We start from the raw sequence: 18,684 nt of genomic DNA, 5'->3' as shown, positions 1-18,684 counted from the left end.
TATGGAGGGTGGGAAGGGGTGAAGGGAGCTCTCATTGTTCTGTTACTTAAACTTTGGATCAACTCCCCAGTATCAGCCCCATACCTCACACCCTCTCCTGCAATTCCTTTGCCTCTGAATTCTGGCCAGCAAGTTGTTCACTTTTTAGTTCCCTTTTTTGCAGGCACTATACAGTTTCCTTGGCTCTGCCAAGTCACGTACTATTCCTTCTTCCAAATTACTTCTTTCAACACTGTATTAAAATTACACAGTGGAGTCACTTCTGTTCTTTGGTTTTATGGGTTTATACCTTCTTTTTCCCTTCACTTTCATTTTAGTGTAGTTTCAGAAATGGAAGATATATGTGTGCAATTAATTTGCCATGTTTGACCCGAATCACTGAGCCTTAGCTTTTGAATTTATATAAGGTATCTTTCAGAATGTGTTGACACTGTTGATGGTTAATTGATTAGCATTTGGTGGATGATGAAGTGTTGACTTTCTAAAAATCTCTCTGACTTGACCGGAAAACTCAGTGCATGATGTAACCACATCTTAAAATTTAAAAGTTAAAGTTGATCATCAGCCCAAACCTCAGCAAAGCAGAGCACTTATTCTCTCAACTGTGTCAGGTAGCTAAGGTGTTGCTACAGTTTGTTCCTTAGCACTGTGCCTCTTGAGCATTTGTATAACAAACATTAAGCACTTTATTTGTGTTATGAGTCACGCTAGGCCCTGGCAATACAAAGATGAGTAGACAGTCATGTAAACAAGAAATTACATTACTGTGACTTAAGTGCTGTAACAGAGATGTATGTTGTATTTGCCAGCACAGAGAAGGAAGTGCCCTCCTCTACCTGGGAAGGTCAGAGAAAGCTTCACATAGCCAGTTATGTTTGTTTGGAGCATTAAAGAACAAACAAGAGTTGATGAGGGCCGGGGGGTGGGGGCAGTGAGGAGAGGGAAAATGTGTGAGGAGGTTGTTAGGGTATTTTGGGCAGGGGAGTGGCAAAGGTACAGCTTCAAAGGTGGCATATGCTAGTTAGAAAGTTTAAGGTAGTTTGGCATAACTCAGATATAATATAAAAGTAGATTTGGCTAGAAAGTTAGTCCAGGGACAGATGATGGCTGTGTCATGTCAGAGGATTGTACTTTCTGTAGATTAGTGGTCTCCACATGTTTTTGTGGCACCCATATCAATGAAAGATGTTGGGCATATTCCTTCATATGTGTATATTTATAAGTTGCATGTCCTACTGTGTGTGTGTAAACACACATACATATATATTATAAAACATAAAAATAGAAATGAAGAGAAAATAATTTATTCCTGTACCCCACTTTAGAGGCCATTGCTTTACATAGTGGTGAGCAAAGGAACAGTTTTAAGCTGGTAGAGTTAATACCATGCCTGTGTTTTAGATTAACTACTCAGGTTACAATATGGGATGAAGTTTTAGACTTGGAGGAGGGGTGTGTGTATATGAGAGAGAAATGAGTGGGGGTCTTGGAGATCCTCAAGTTTAATTGTGTAATAGGTTAATGGCAGCAGCTTAGTCAAGAATAATGGCTTGAATTAAGGTAGAGTAGAACATGGGCTGAAGTCAAAAAGAGATTTAAGTAGTACTATCTATAGGCGTTGACAATGAACCCTGTTGATATAGAGGGGTAAGGAGATTGGCTTGGTCAGCCATTAGCTGAGATAGGGAACAAGGAGAAAAGCAAGTTTGCAGTGAGGTGAGATGACAAATTGAGTAAAAATGGATGTATTTATGGCCAACTACGTGGGAATGTCTTATAGTTGGGTATCCAGGTCTGGTATTCAGGAAAAGAGAATTAGGCTGATGATAGAGTTTTGGGAATCATTAGAATATATAAGTAGTGGTTGAAACTTTGAATGTGGATGAGCTCATTCAGGATATTTATAGAAAAGGGCAGATCAGGCCTCTCTGGGGGAATAGTCATTTAAGGGGCAGCAAAGAAGCTGAGAGAGCTCTCAGGCTAGCACAGTGAGAGAACAGTGTCAAAAAGCCAAGAAAGGGAGTTTCCAGAATTGAGTAGCCAGGATCAAATGTAGCAAAAACATCAAATGAGGCAAAAAGTATCTATTAGGTTGGGTAAGTAGTGGTCCTTTAACGACCTTACCTTGAGAAGTTTGAGCAGCCTGGGATGAATCCAAATTGCCACCAGGTGATGGTGCTAATGAAGGATGAGGAAGCAGGGACCATAAGTGTAGGCTTCTCCTTTAAGACTAAGCTTCTCTGAAATAGAGTGTAGCTTCAGCAAGCTCTAGAGTTCAAGAAATTGTTGTGGTTTTGTTTTCAAAATGGGACTAAGCATTCATTTTAGGCCCTGAGAAAGGAGTCCATAGCTAGGGGTATTTAAAAATTAGAGTACAGAGGGATAATTACTGAGAAAGGAGATGGGAGAGAGTGCAATCTGGAGCACAGGAGAAATAGTTAACCTTAAATAAGAGGCATATCTTCCTTGTAGACTGGAGCGATGTATGTATGGAAGGATATGATTGGGTTAAGTTTGTAGGTTAAAGGGCAGGAGACTGGGAGGGAGTTCCTTAGCTGGGGGACTCCATTTCCTCAATTCATTCCCTGATTCATGTAATAAACAAATATTCTAAATGCCTGCTATGTGTCAGGCACTATTCTAAGTATATGAGCTGCATCTGTGAACAAAGAGCCTTGCCTTCATGGGCATGTATTCTAGAAAATGATGAAAGACAAGGCCATCTTCTGAGAGTGTAGAGCAGCGGTCCCCAACCTTTGTGGCACGGGGGACCGGTTTTGTGGAAGACAGTTTTTCCATGGGGTTGGGGGAGCAATATGGTTCGGGGGCTTCCCTGGTGGCGCAGTGGTTGAGAGTCCGCCTGCCGATACAGGGGACACGGGTTCGTGCCCCGGTCTGGGAAGATCCCACATGCCGCGGAGCGGCTGGGCCCGTGAGCCATGGCCGCTGAGCCTGCGCGTCCGGAGCCTGTGCTCCGCAACGGGAGAGGCCACAACAGTGAGAGGCCCACGTACCGCAAAAAAAAAAAAAAAAAAAAAAAAAAAAAAATGGTTCGGGCAGTAATGCGAGCGCTGGGGAACGATGGGGCGCAACAGATGAAGCTTCGCTCACTCATCCACCACTCACCTCCTGCTGTGCGGCCCGGTTCCTAACAGGCCGCGGACCGGTACCATGCCGCGGACCCCTGTTGTAGAGGATGAAGGTTGGTCAGAGCCTTGGGAAGAGAGGTGAAGAATGGGAGAGATTACTGACCATGAACAGTGAGGAGCTTGGAGGGCCCACCTGAGGTTAAAGCACAGGTTTTGGTGCTCCTGTTGTGGAAACAGTCTAAATCCAGGTTGCTCCTGTACCTGAGGAGAAGAGAACTGTGTCTTAGAAGGGCTTTCCTGGCCTCCATTCTGCTAAAAATGAAGCACGAAAGAGGTATGTCCAATTTTGGTAGTGTTCTATTTAGAGTTATTTACATATGCCACTTTTCCCCACCCCAGTCCCCTTTTCCTTCTGTAGAGAACATTCTTGTCTTAGGAAACCAACCTAGTAAGTATTAAGTTTGCCAGAATGGCACCAGTTTCTTAACATTTAAAGCCTTGTCTGCGGGAAGCATCCTGGAACCTAGTCCTGTGGCATGTCCTGGAGCTCTCCTGAGTTTTGGGGCTCCATTTAATATTTATCTCCCCATCCCTCACTTGTGCCCTGTACACATGCCAAACACAACACACATGCACTCATGGGGAACCAGAGTGTAGAGGGGTCCTTTACTGAATTTTTTCTTCTGTCATACTGGGGAAAGTCACAGAGGTTAATTGATTGGCGTGAGCACTCGAACATTGCTCTGATGCCTATCGAGAACTCAGTATAGTATTACTATTTTGGAAGCAGTTTTGCAACTTTAACTTACCCTATCTTTCTTACTCTTGATAAATGTAAATATTCTTAGTCTTCTTGGATGGGTGGGCTTTGTTTTCTTTCTAGTCATTCAAAATACCTGTACTCCTTGGCTAATTCTAGTTTCACTATCATGACAGCTTGGATAGCATTTTATTTTTTATGGGGACTTTCATGCTGGGGGAATATGTCTTAACTAGCAAATTGAACAGCATTTTTCTTTTTTGTAGTAGTTAGAATCAGTTAAGAAACAGAGACTTTGAAGTGAAATAAATTTTACTTCAGCTTTTGTTCTATAAAGTTTAATTTCACCATCAAGCTCTAAATTGATGGGACTGGCACCATTTTTTAAAGTTTTTTTTTTTTTTTTAATTTAACCTCGAGAGATGGATTTAGGCTGCAGAAGCTCTAGCTGTGATATAGAACAGCATAGCATAATACAGGCAGAGCAGTTTAGAAATCAAATGAGGTCTTTTGAACCAGCCAGTGGCTGCATTTAAATTATTGATCCTCTTAGCTCTGTGATCTTGGGCAGGTTACTTAAGTTTTGTATGTCTCAGTTGCCTCATCTGTAAAATGGGGATAGAATTATGAAGGTTAAAGGATCAGATATAAACAAGTTGTTAAAACATTGTGGCAATAGGAACTACTTAATAAATCACAGTTATTATAACTAGTTTTTATACAGTTAAATTTCTGGTATTAAAACTAAGTTTTGTGTTTTTCTGACTTCCAAATAAAGAACATGAAAAAAATTTTTTAACTTCTAGTATTACTGAAAGCCAAAGATAAGATTTTAGACTTTATCGCCTTCTAATAAAATACCCATTAATAAACCCCTTCCTCCTGTATTTTATATCCAAAGAACTTAAGCTGTTTAATGTTCTAATTTCATTGATTATCTTGGAATATCCTGATTTGGGGGGCCTTGATGGAACCATGAAAATATTAATTCTCAGTAAGGAAGTTGAGGTTTAAATATTATATGTGATAGGAATAATCACCTATTCTACTGTAATTAATTTTATAAGATGCACATACAACTGTTTTTATGAAAACTCTTTTGTATAGTTAAGCCATCTTGTTGGTCATCTTAATAGGTCTACAGAAGATTATTTAAATATCTGATTAGGTCTTTCTTATTAGACATGTTCACCAATTACAAGAATCTTTAAAGTCAGATATTATTAAATTACTCAGATTAGAGTTTAATAAAGGAAAAGGTAAGTAAAATACAAAAGAATAAAATATACTCATACTTATTACCTAAAAATATGTTTCTAAATTCTTATGATAGCATTAGTTTAGACCATAAGTGTCATGAGGGCAGAAACTGCCTTGTCTATTAATTCAAGTAACAGATGTTTATTGAGCGTCCACCGTGCACCCAGCACTTTTTCAGGTGCTGGGAATATTGCAGGGAACATAATAGACAAAAATTCCAGTCCTCATGAGATCACATTTTAATGTAAATTGTATCTGCACTGCTTGGCACATGACAGGTGTTCAGGAATATGTTCCTCTACACCCTTTAGCTGCCCCAGAGGCTGAGTATAAAGGTGCAAATAGTCTCCTTCCCTAGCCAGTTACTGTTAGGGGCTACAAGTCAAGTTATGCTAGGAGACTTCGTATGTCTCCTCCATGGGTCTGTCTGCAGAGGTCATGGGACCCTGGAGGATTTTAAGCAGCAGAGTGAAATTTCAGTTCACGTCAAAGTGTTGCATTTATGCAGTTGAAATACTTGTTCGACCCCAGAGGGCCTGTTTTTCCTCTTTTAGTAACTGAATGTTGGGTCTAACTTGAATATAAGTTAAAAATTAAAGTAGTATATTAACTTTTTCAAGTAGAGTTTTCATGTAGATGGAGGAAAGAACCTTAGAGATATTCTGCCTGTTTTTTTTTTTTAATCAATGTTTTGTTTCCCTTTGTTTTCAGATGCAGAAATAACCTTGTAAGTCGGTACCTGTGTTGTTTTTAAGTGAAGCAGGTGAGGGCTTTGCCCAGAGTCCCAATGTTAGATGGTGGTAGAGCCTAGCCTTCTATTGCTTGGCCTTGTGTTCTTTCTGAGTGGTGTACATACACCACTCAGTACACCATCCATCAGTACAAGCCAACCTAAAAATCGGTTGTTTAACAAGTTTATACATTTCTTGTATTTTGAAATCTTGAAATCTCTCCCTTTTCTGAATCCTCTTAGCACTTTATATTACCTCTCCTGTGGCATTTATCACTTTGTACTCTTACATAAGTATCTTCTATTAGAAAAAATTTTTTTCTAGTTGAAACCTCTCTGAGAATAGGATGTATATGTGGTTCCTCTTGGTATATTCCCCATAGCTCTTAACCGAATGCCTGGCATTCACTAGGTACTCAAATTATTAAACATGTACTCACAGATTATATTTTGGGTCTGGTAACCATGAAAACCCACAAGAATCTATTTAGCCTACAACAATTTAAGAAGTTCTTTGGTTTAGCCTCAAATCTAGGTTTGAATTCTGGCTTCATCCTCAACTTGGCTTTGTGATCTTCAATAGCTCACTTACATCCTTTTCTTCATCTGTAAAATGGAAATAGTATGTGCTCCATCTAGATTGAAGATTTAGGTAGTAAAATGTATCCAAAGGATCTAGTGCTTGATGTACTTAATAGCCGCTCAATAAATGGTAACTATTCCATTTTGAAATTTATTTTCTATTTATTATAAATGTGCAGATTTTAGTAATAGCTCTATTACTATGTGCAGGATTTATAATAACAGAGGAAGTTCTGTGGTGAAAAGTTGACAATATTTTGGTGTGGTTATCAGATTGTAAAGTCTGGGGTGTTTGGCTTACTAGTTATTTATTTAGGATGTCTGATTTGGGGCTCTATGGACTGATTTACACTGCGAAAACTTAAAAGCGACTGATAAATAAACTAGAATGGCAATTTATTAATAAGTCATTAGAAATACATCCTCTCCCATGGAAAAAAATGCCACAGTGGAACCATTGCAATCAGGAGGTTGCTTGACGAGTAAAGGTAATTGATTGGATGTTTAGTGCTACAGTAGTCTCATGAATCAATCTTCACCTGCCACTGGGATTGTTGGGACCCCCTCACCCCCAGAGAGTGCTAGGGGCACTGCCTAATCACCTCTCATGAATCGCCTGTTCTTACACGTCATCTGCTTTTGTGTTGCATATTCTTGAAGGAAAAAGCAAAACACTTGGAGGTTTTATACTTAGTCATTAGCCTGTCATTTCTGCCTGAGTTTACAGCCTCACTTTGGTTGGATTAGGGGAGCTTAGATAGACTCCTAAATTTTTAAAATTTAAATTTTGTATTAAGAAAAGTTTTAAGCATACGAAAACCTAAAGAGATTTGTATAATTAACCCCTATGCATCCATCATCCAGCTTCAACAGTTATTAACATATGGCACATATTGTTTCATCTATACTGCCTGTCCCTCTCCACATTATTTTAAAGCAAATTCTAGACATGATATAATTTTATCTGTAAATATTAAGTATGTATCACTAAGAAATAGGACTATTTAAAAAAATATGTACAATACTATCATCATACCAAAAAATCCCACTAATAATTTCTTAACATCTGATCAGTGATCAGAGCTCCCCAATTACCTCATCAGTCTTTTTAAATCATTGAATTGTTCAAATCAGCTTCCAGACATGTTTCACACATTGCACTTGGTTGATACATTTCTTGGGTTCCTTTTAATCTATAACAGCATCCTCCCTTTCTTGCTGTTTATCAAATTTGTCATCTAGAATTTTACATATTCTGGATTTGGCAGGCAGTATCCTCACAGTGTTGTTTAACTTGTTCCTCTGTTCTCCTGTCTTTGGTAAACTTGTGGCTAGGTCTAGGCTTGATTGGATTCAGGTTTGAAATTTTTCCCCTAGGAATATGTCATAGATGGTTGTGGTTTACTTCCTGTCTGTTGCATTATACCAGAAGGCACATAGCAGTGTCTTGGCAGTTCTCTTTTTGTATGTTAACGTTGATCATGGGGCTTGGTATTATCAACTTGATCCATCAATTATATTCTTTCAGTGAAACCATTATATTTTAGTTATTTCTAATTTTATTCTCAAGGAGTACCTTGCTGTCAAACATTATTGCCTTTCTTCTAATTTGTTCTTCACATGCAGCCAGAATGATCTTTTAAATATTAGTTAGATCATGTACTACCCTGCTTAAAACTGTTCAGTAGTATCCTATTACTCATAAACTAACACCTGAACTTCCACCCATTCTGTGAAGATCTGCATAACCTGGGCTTGATCTGCCTTTCTACACCTCATGTTATGCCATTCTGTCCTTTGAGCGGAAGTACGCCTTTATTCATAGCATAGGCTCTTGTAGTAGACTGCCTGAGTGTGTGATCTTGGGCAAGTCATTTTAACTGCTCTGTGCCTCGGTTTCCCCATATTTTAAAGTCAGCGTTTTAAGAGTATATGCAATAGGATTCTAATGATAAAGTAATACATATAAATCACTTAAAACAATGCCATACAAAATAATAAATACCAAATATTAACTGTTGGTTGTTGCTGATGCTGGTGTTATCTCTCTCTCTGTGTTGCAGCCACACTGTATTTTTCAGTTTCTGGAACTGCCAAGCTCTTGCCAGCCTCAAGATCTATCCACATTGTTCTGATTATCTCTTTCTACATGACAAACCACTCAGAATTGAGTGGCCTAAAACAACAGTATCATTTATCTAGCTCACCAATATGCAAGTTGGGTAGAGCTTGGTGAGGACAGCTCATATCTGCTCTATGTGGCACTGTCTGGGGTGGCTCAACCGGGGGCTGCGAGATCTACTTTTAAATGGGTCATTCATATGGTTGGCAAGATAGTGTTGGCTCTTGACTGTGAACTCAGCCAGGGACCTTGGTTCTTCTCCGCAGTCTGTTTAGCTTTCCTTTCTGCATCGTGGTCAAGTTTGAAGAGTGAGTGCCCTACAAGAACCAGGCTGAAAGCTGGATGGCCTATTGCCACCTGGTCTCAGAAGTCATACTGCATCACTCTGGCCTCATTGTTTTGGTCTAGCAATCACAAAGGTCCATTCAGATTTAAGGGAAGAGGACATAAATTCCACCTCCTGATAGGCAGATGACATGGTTCTAGAAGAGGGACAGGAGTTACTGTTGCAGCCATCTTTGGAAAATGCATTTTGTCACACACATGCTATTGTCTGAGCCTATGAAACACTATTATCACTCCGATTCCCACTCTTTAGCTAACTATCCAATCTAAATCTCTTCCTCCATTCCTGATGTGCACACTCTTTCCCACAGCTCTCTATTTTCTTTGGCAATACTGATCACAGTTGGTAATTATCTAAGTCCATGAAGGTTAAGGCCTGTTATATATCCAGTACCTTGCCTAGAATCCTTTGAAATGTTAAAATGTATTCTTTGTAACTTACAAATACAAGCATCATATATCATATTTTCATTAGCAATAGCATATTCCAAACTTTGTTGGAAGAAAGGAACAGAGATACAGAAACACCAGGAGTCAGTCCTTTAGCTCCTCAGAGTTCATCTCCTACTGTTAGCTTAGGGTGAGGATGGGGTAGAGGAGAAACACATATATAAATTTTGTGAGGGAGAGGAGGTAGGAGGAGGAAGCAGTTTGAACGGCTGAATTCCTACTATTCTCCCTGTACTTTTAAACCTAAACCCACAAGTCTATTTTCTATTCCCCTATTCCTCTAGGATCCAGTTCATGGCAAAAGGCTTCTAGCTGGTCTGACAAAGAAATACTCACGACTCTCAGGGAGCAGCCAAATAGATGTACTTTATTCAAGAAAAACCGAACCCTCACTCAGAAACAGTGTTCTTTTACTTTTGGCACAGATCTAACAAGATTAGGTTCCAGCTTTCTCAGCCCCTGGGAGACTGGGTAGGAAAGAGAGAATAGACTTTTTGAAGTGAGATATAGATAACAGCAAGAAAAACAGCTGTTGGTGCCTCAGATATTGTGGCCTGGGAATAGTTAGGTGGTGTAGAAGTTTTCACAAATTCTAAAGGCTTTTATTAGTTAATAAACATAGCATGCCAGTTGCTGAGTGTCAGAGACAGAAGGGTGAACAAACTCTTGGAGCTTGCAATCTGGGGATGGGAGTAGACTTTATGATTACTTTGACTTTTAACCTACATGTGTCTTTATATTTTAAATGATTTTTAAAATGATTTTCTTATAAACATCATATGGTTAGGTGTTCCTTTATATCCAGTATGACAGTCTCTGCCTTTTAATTGGGGTCTTTAGACCATATACATTTAATATGATTATTGGTATTATTTGGGTTTAAGTCTACCATCTTACTTGTTTGCAGTTTGTCCCATCTATTCTTTGTTGCCCTCTCTTCTTGCTCTTTTGCCTTGTTTTGACATACTTACTTGAGTATATTTTATAATTCCTTTTATTTACTATGTTGGCTTACTAACTATACCTCTAAATATGTTTTGTTGTTGTTTAGTGATTCTTTAGTGTTTATAGTATGCACTCATCACACTCTACCTTCAGGTGGTATTATATCTCTTCACATATAATAAGAACCTTACAGTAGTATAGTGTTTGTGCTATTATTATACATTTTACTTCTATTAATAACATAACCCTCAAAATAAATTGTTATTATTTTTACTTAATCAATTATGTTTTTAAAATTTATTTTATTAATCTATTTTTGGCTGTATTGGGTCTTCGTTGCTGTGCATGGGCTTTCTCTAGTTATGGCAAGCAGGGCCTGCTCTTCGTTGCAGTGCGCAGGCTTCTCATTGCGGTGACTTCTCTTGTTGCGGAGCATGGGCTTTAGGTGCGCGGGCTTCAGTAGTTGTGGCATGCAGGTTCAGTAGTTGTGGCTCACGGGCTCTAGAGGGCAGGCTCAGTAGTTGTGGCACACGGGCTTAGTTGCTCTGCAGCATGTGGGATCCTCCTGGACCAGGGATTGAACCCATGTCCCCTGCATTGGCAGGTGGATTCTTAACCACTGTTCCACTAGGGAAGTCCCTTAATTATTTTTAAAATAAGGCAAAAAACATTATATTTACCCACATATTTACCATTTTTGGTGCTCTTCATTCCTTTGAGTAGCTCTAGATATCGATATCCATATGGTATCATTTTCTTCTACCTAAAACTTCCCTTTAACATTGTCTCACAGTACAGGTCTACCAATGGTGAATTCTTTCAGGTTTTGTGTGTCTTGAGAAAATAAGTTCACCCTCATTTTTTTAAAGGTTTTTTTTTTTTTTGAGGTAAAATTCATGTAACATGAAAGTAACCATTAACTATTTTAAAGCATATAGCATTTAGCACATTGAAGAGGTTATGTAAACATCGCCTCTGTCTAGTTCTAAGATATTTTCATCACCCTAAATTCACTTTCTTTTTTTTTTTTTTTTTTTTGCGGTACGCGGGCCTCTCACTGTTGTGGCCTCTCCCATTGCACAGCCTCAGCAGCCATGCCGCTCTGCGGCATGTGAGATCTTCCCGGACTGGGGCATGAATGCGTGTCCCCTGCATCGGCAGGTGGACTCGCAACCACTGCGCCACCAGGGAAGCCCTCACTTTCATTTTTGAAATATGTTTTTACTGGGTAGGGAATTCTTGATGAGTTTTTCTTTTCATACTTTTAAGATGTTGTTTCACTGTCTTCTGGCTTGTGTTGTTTCCAGTGAGAAGTCTGCTATCATTTTTCCTTTGTTCCTCTGTATGTGCCCCACAATCCTGAGATTGTGTTTAAGGTTTTCTCTTTATCATTGGTTTTAAGCAATTTAATTATGATGTCCCTTGGTGTAGTTTTTTTCATGTTTCTTTGTGCTTCAAGTTTGTCAAGCTTTTTGGGTTTGTGGCTTTGGGATATTATCCAGTTTGTAAATTTTCCAACCGTAATTTCTTCAGATATTTTTTTCCATTCTTCCCATCTTTGAGGATTTCAATTGCATGTATATTAGGCTACTTGAAGTTGTTCTATAATAATTACATTGATACTCTATTTTTGTGGTTTTTTTTCTCTGTGCTTTATTTTGAGTAGTTTCTATTTCTGTATCTTCAAATTAGTTTTCTTTCCTTTGGCAGTGTTTAATTTGCTGTTAATTTCATCCAGTTTGTTTTTCATCTCCAGAAAACTGATTTGGGGCTTTTATATATCTTCAAGTCTCTCCCTAAAATGCTTATGCTTTCCTCTGCCTTCTTGAACATGTGGACTATCATTATAATAACTATCTTAATGTCCTTGTCTACTAGTCCTATCATCTGTGTCATTTCTGGGTCTGTTTCTGTTGACTGAGTGTTAGATATTTAGAATTTTAGTTTGCTGAATATTTTTGTATTTTAAATATTCTTGTAGAAGGGCCTAATGAAAGAAGCAGGATATTTTCTAATATTTATATGGAGATAGTAACTTGTATAGTTATAACACTCATCTCAGAGGGAATGAGGAAGTAAAACATATTTGTTAGCATGACAATAACAAAGATTTATAACTTATGAGATTTTGAATCAGTCAGTGAGTAATTCAAAAATGAAGAAGAAAGAAACTTAAGTCTAGTTTTCATTGCCAGACAACATTCTCTTCTTTGGGAGTAGTGAAAAGTCCTGGGCTTTGCAGTTGGTCTTGGATTTGAATCCTAGAGATACCAGTACTGGCTGTGACCTTTGGCCAATTATTTAAACTATCCCCTCCTCCAAGTCCTTTTTTGTTTGTTTGTTTGTTTTTAATCTAACTTCTTTTATATCTTAGAGTTGTTTTGAGATGGAAATGAGAATTTATATAAGGCGTTTACATGTAATAGGAATTCAACAAAATGTTACTTTCTTCCTCTGCCTTTTCTCCTTTTAGCTGTTTCATTTTGCAACAGTGCTGCTTTTGAATCACATGTTGGTTTGAAATGGGAGGAAAATAGTCACTACTCAACTACTCTTGTTACTCTTGAACAATTATTGTAACTCTTCCCATGGCAAGAGTTATTCTTGAGCTTTAATTTTCATCAAATCACCTGCAGTTGAAAATACCCAGTTGGCAAACAACTTGCCTAAAATTGCTTTAATATATTCAAATTTGCTTCTATTAAGATTTTATGCTATTTTTTTCAGTTATTCTATTCCTATTAAGTAAACATATTATTTGAGATATATGATGAGAAACTTATTTTTAACATAGTTTAGAATAAATTAATTCTGTAAATGGCAGAGGGTCAATAGGTTTTAACTGAAGATTTGTACCGTCTGTTAGTGTATTAGTTTCCTATGTCTGCTGTAACAAATTACCACAAAGTTGGTATTAAGATAACACACATTTATTCTCTTACGGTTCTAGATGTCAGAAGTCCAAAATCAGTTTCACGGGGTGAAACCAAGGTGTCAGCAGGGCTGCAGTCCCTCAGGAAGCTCTAGGGGAGAATGGTCTCCTTGCCTTTTCCACTTTCTGGAGCTGCATTCCTTGTATTCATCGTTCATGGCCTCTTCTTCCATTTCAAAGCCATCAGTGTAACATCTTCCAATCTCCCTGACTCTTCTCCTTTTGTCACATAAGCTTCTTCTTTAGTTAAATCTCCCTCTGCCACCTTCTTATAAGGACACTTGTGGTTACATTTCGGGTCCACCAGCATAATCCAGAAGAATCTCTCCATCTAAGGAGTCTTAATCACAGCTGCAAAATCCTGTTTACCAACAAGGTAACATTCACAAGTTCTGGGTATTAGGAGCTGTATATCTTTGGGGGCAATTATTCAACCTTCCACAGTTATTTAAAGAGGATATCAATAAATCCTATTTTTCACATGGTATAATTTTTTTTTTGCAGCCCTACATTTAAAAGATCTGTCAATTTACTGAAGTCTTCTGTTGCTCTCCCATTTTACATTGATTATTTACAATTTCACCTAGTGAAGTATGTTTTTTTCTATGTCCACGTCACAAATATTTAGTTGTGATGATTGATAAGAAAAAGACTTTAAAAGTATTTCCTAAAGTAGTTCATATAGCCCACTTTATAAAACTTGTTTGTATGTAATCTAACCTTTCTGACTGTGTGTGTGTGTGCGTGCATGTGTGTGTAGGAATCCTGTAATGGTTCAGACAGCTTTTACAGAAAGTATAAAGTACAACTAGTTAGGGAATTACATTTTTAAAACTGAAGGGAAACACTTTCCTGGAAAAACTTCTTTATCAGAGGAGAAGTGTTCAATAAAATGCTGGAAGAATTAAATTCTTAAGATGTTTTCTGCCAGAAAGAAACCAAATCAAGACAGGAAAAACAACAAGGAGAAAGTAGAAAGTATCTTCACAAGTGTATAGCTCCTCTTTCATCAAAATATGCGTATTATTCCTGTCATGTAATCCTTTTCAGAAATGCCGCATGTGATGAAACCTAGTTAATGTCTGAAGCAGATATAAGATACATTGGAATTAGTAACTTTAGTCTCAAAGACCAATGTTTTCACCTCAGACAGGCTAACACTATTATTGTTATTGTTGTTATTATTGTATTTTGTTACAGAGGTGAAATCATTGTATCAAAATACAGATCAGAGAGTTATCTTCCTTTGCAGAAGGAAAGCTCAAGAACTATGATAATTGGCATGACTAAAAGTAAGTTTTTGGATTCTTCCAAACTACACTATCATTCCAATAAAGTGTTATAATACAAATTGTTTTCAAAATATAAGCAAAAGGTAAGTGGCGCCAGTGCACATACATATATCCCATGAAAACACTTAAGTACGCTTTTTTTTTTTTTTCTTTTTTCTTTTTTGCGGTACGCGGGCCTGTCACTGTTGTGGCCTCTCCCGTTGCGGAGTACAGGCTCCGGACGCGCAGGCTCAGCAGCCATGGCTCACGGGGCCAGCCGCTCTGTGGCATGTGGGATCTTCCCAGACCGGGGCACGAACCCACGTCCCCAGCATCGGCAGGTGGACTCTCAACCACTGCGGCACCAGGGAAGCCCTTTAAGTACTCTTAACAGTGCTTAACATGCATAGTAAGCAGAGTTGTCTAGCTATACTATCCCACTTCTGTCAACAAAATTTCAGCTCAAAGGTCAGGCAAGAATTTGGCTACATCAGTGAACTCGGGTTTACCTGGCAAAAGTATTCTTTTCCCATCCAAGGAGTCAGTATAGGATAAAGATGTGGGCTCTGGAGCCAGGCCGTGTTTGTGTGCTGGCTCTACCATGTGTCATCTTGAGCAAGTTACATACCCTCTCTATGCCCCAGGTTCCTCATCTGCAAAAGAGGGTGAATAGCAACTACCTCACACAGGTTGAGAGGATTAAATAACACAGGCGTAGTGCTTATAACAGTGGCCATATGGTAAGCTCTCAAAAATGTTAATTATAACCAAAGAATTTACCACGTATCCATTTTGTAAGTTTAGGCTTTTGTTTTCAGGCTTAAAAGTGGCATATTTGAATTTCTTAGTTTGAATTATCCAGTCTACGGATCTCTTCCTTTGGCACAAATGATGGAAGTTGTATGCTTATTGATTTATAAAAGGGAAACGGTTAAGATGTTCTATCATTCCAACTGCAAAAGGTTAAAAAGTCAACTTTTTTGTCACTATTACTTTTTAAAATTCAATAACTAGTGTTTAAGCTATTCAGTTTTTATTATATTAGTTCTGTAATCTTTCAGTTACTACAGAGAATTTCCAGTAATTTGTAAAATCAGGAACAAGGTAAAACAGGATGGTTAAAGATACAGTGTTGAAAAGAAATATGAGTAGATACAGCAGACACCTGAGATAAGATCAGTATTAGTGGAAAACAGAACATGGCTGAGCTTCTTGACAAATGAGTGAGAAGTGTGTTGAGTTGTAGTCTTGTTTCGGCATAACAGCAAGCAGACAAGTTTTTTCCTAGCACTGTCATGTGAAATACTGAATAATATGGGGATCCAAAGGGAGTTTGTTGTTAGTCTGTTAAGAGATTCAAGGGAGAACTTTAAATCTTAATTCAGTGAAGGCTTTCTTCTAAGAAATTGCGATAAGCAGAAATTTGCCTTCTGGCTCTATTAATAATATAGGGGGAGGGAAAGTTTAGTCTTGGAGAATTTATAATAGTTAGCAGGCTTTTTTTTAATCTTTATTCGATTATAATTGCTTTACAATGTTGTGTTAGTTTCTGCTGTACAACAAAGTGAATCAGCTATATGTGTATATATATCCCCTCCCTCTTGCATCTCCCTCCCACCCTCCTCACCCCACCTCTCTAGGCCGTCACAAAGCACCGAGCTGATCTCCCTGTGCTATGCAGCTGCTTCTCACTAGCTACCTATTTTACACATGGTAGTGTATATATGTCAATGCTACTCTCTCAGTTCATCCCACCCGCCCCTTCCCCTCCCATGTCCACAGGTTTGTTCTCTACGTCTGTGTCTCTATTCCTCCCCGACCACTAGGTTTATCGGTACCATTTTTCTAGATGCCATATATATGTGTTAATATACGGTATTTGTTTTTTTCTTTCTGACTTCACTCTGTATGACAGACTCTAGGTGCATCCACATCACTACAAATGACTCAACAAATACTTTTGATATTTCTGCCAAAGTAGAAAATAGTAGAAAAGAATGAATGCATTTAGGATACTGGGGATAGGAAGGTGTTGATTTTTTTTAAAAGTGTTATGGCCTAGCTTATAAATTCATGTAAACTTTGCATTTTTCTCTAGCCATATTTATTTTTGATATGATTTTTTTTATTACCATGATGTAAAATTGTTGTAGGATGACATGCCGTGCTCCTGTGCTGTTTGTAGTACCCTTGCTGTTAAGACCACTGCTCTCTTCTTGAGAAATAAGGCTAACTTGTTTTTTCTCAAATGTCTCAAAAAGAGCATTCAGTTGAGGCTCTAGAGCACTTTTTCACATGATGAGAGGCTATGTTTGAGTAGGAAAGATTCAAGAGTAGATTTTACCACTTTGTCCAGAATCCGGGTTTTAGACTTTTACAGAAGAACTGAAGAGAACTGGTTCCTAAATGGTCACTGAATAGTTGGATGAGGCAACCTTAATCCGAGTTCTGTTATTATCCACTTAGGTAGTGTGGAATGTCTGCCCAACACAAAGGCTTTAGCAGAATTGATACTTTTCTGTTTATCAATTGGTTCAGCTAATATTTGTATTTAATGTTTAGTTAATCCATCATCATCTTCTATGCTTTGTTAGCTGGAGAACCAGTTAGGGAACTTTCTGCAGGTTTAGATGATTGGCTTTCTTAGAGTTGATATTTTACAGGATTTCTTAGGACAAGCTTGCTGGTTCACAATTAAAGGCACACAAGTAGTTTTAGATTATTGTTGTATAGGATAACTCTAGGTATTGTTACACACCATGAAGAGAATTCTGAGGAGACCTAGTTGATGAAAAAACTTGCGTCAGTGGAGATTTGTGGATGATTTGTAGGAAGTATTCCACAGGCAAGAGTGTCTCCAAATCTCTGTTTGCCAGATGAATCCATTATCACTCAGGCTGTAATATTTTTAACTGTCTTTCACTTTTTCAAAAATTTAAGGCATATATTCAGTAAAATGCACAAATCTAAAGCTCACTGGATGTTTACATAGCTATTTATTTGTGTAATCACCGAGATAACATTCCACTAACTGTGTTTTTTTAAAGCAAGGAAATACATTACATTAATATTGTTTGCTCAGATTTTTTTCTTATAAATATAGTACATGTTCACATATTGAAAAGTTGAGATAAGAAAAAATAAGTCATTTGTAATCCCACCACCAACAACTCTAAATGTCTTGGTATATAGTCATTTATTCATTTATTTGTTAAGTATTTCCTGGGTGCTTAATATGTGCCAGGTGTTTGAGTTGCTGGGAACACAGCCCTGATTAAAAATGGCAAAATCCTTGCCCTTAAGGAGATAACACTTTAGCTGGGGGAGAGGGATAATAAATAAGAAAATATGTTGTATGTCAGATGGTGATAAGTGCAGTGGGGAACAGTAAAAGAAGGGGGATAGGAAGTCCTGGGAGAGGAGAGGAAGGGGCTACAGTTTTTATATAGGGCAACCAGGAAGGCCTCACTGCGAAAGTAACATTTGAGCAAACACCTGAAGGAGGCAAAGGAAGATTCTAGACAGATCTGAGGGGAAAGAGTGCTTCAGGCAAAGGCCCTGAGGTAGGGTGTGCTTGGCATTGTTTGAGAAACAAGGAGGGCCATTGTGGCTGGGCAAAAAACAGTAAGCAAATGGCATTTTGTTCTTTTTTATGGCTGAGTAATATTCCATTGTATGTATGTGCCACATCTTCTTTATCCATTCCTCTGTTGATGGACACTTAGGTTGCTTCCATGTCCTGGCTATTGTAAACAGTGCTGCAGTGAACACTGGGGTGCATGTATCTTTTCGAATATTACTCAGTCATAAAAAAGAACAAAATAATGCCATTTGCAGCAAAATGAATGGACCTAGAGATTGTCATACGGAGTGAAGTAAGTCAGAGAAAGACAAATATCATATGATATCACTTATATGTGGAATCTAAAAAAAGGGGTATGAATGAACTTACGTACAAAACAGAAGTAGAGTCACAGATGTAGAAAACAAACTCATGGTTACCAGCGGGTAAGGGGGAGGAGGGATAAATTGGGAGATTGGAATTGACATATACATACTACTATGTATAAAACAGATAACTAATAAGAACCTGCTGTATAGCACAGGGAACTCTACTCAATACTTTGTAATGGCCTATATGGGAAAAGAATCTAAAAAAAAGAAAGAGTGAATATATATATAGGTATAGCTGATTTAC

The 18,684-nt window shown here is 38.1% G+C and overlaps 1 protein-coding gene across 2 annotated transcripts in view; it reads left to right on the top strand.

The window, feature by feature from the left end:
• Window positions 1-18,684, top strand: part of HOMER1 (homer scaffold protein 1) — a 131,715-nt gene that overhangs the window by 12,761 nt on the left and 100,270 nt on the right. Inside the window, exon 2 of one of the 2 annotated variants that reach the window (XM_079915691.1) lies at window positions 14,416-14,507. The exons of the other annotated variant lie outside the window; for it this stretch is intronic. The gene's annotated coding sequence lies outside the window, so the exon portion shown is untranslated. The remainder of the gene's footprint in view (window positions 1-14,415; window positions 14,508-18,684) is intronic. 2 annotated transcript variants of the gene reach the window in all.

Source organism: Stenella coeruleoalba, assembly GCF_951394435.1.
Source record: "Stenella coeruleoalba genome assembly, chromosome: 3".
Classification (NCBI taxonomy): domain Eukaryota; kingdom Metazoa; phylum Chordata; class Mammalia; order Artiodactyla; family Delphinidae; genus Stenella; species Stenella coeruleoalba.
Note: the sequence above shows the minus strand (reverse complement) of the source record. Positions and strands in the feature narration are given on the sequence as shown.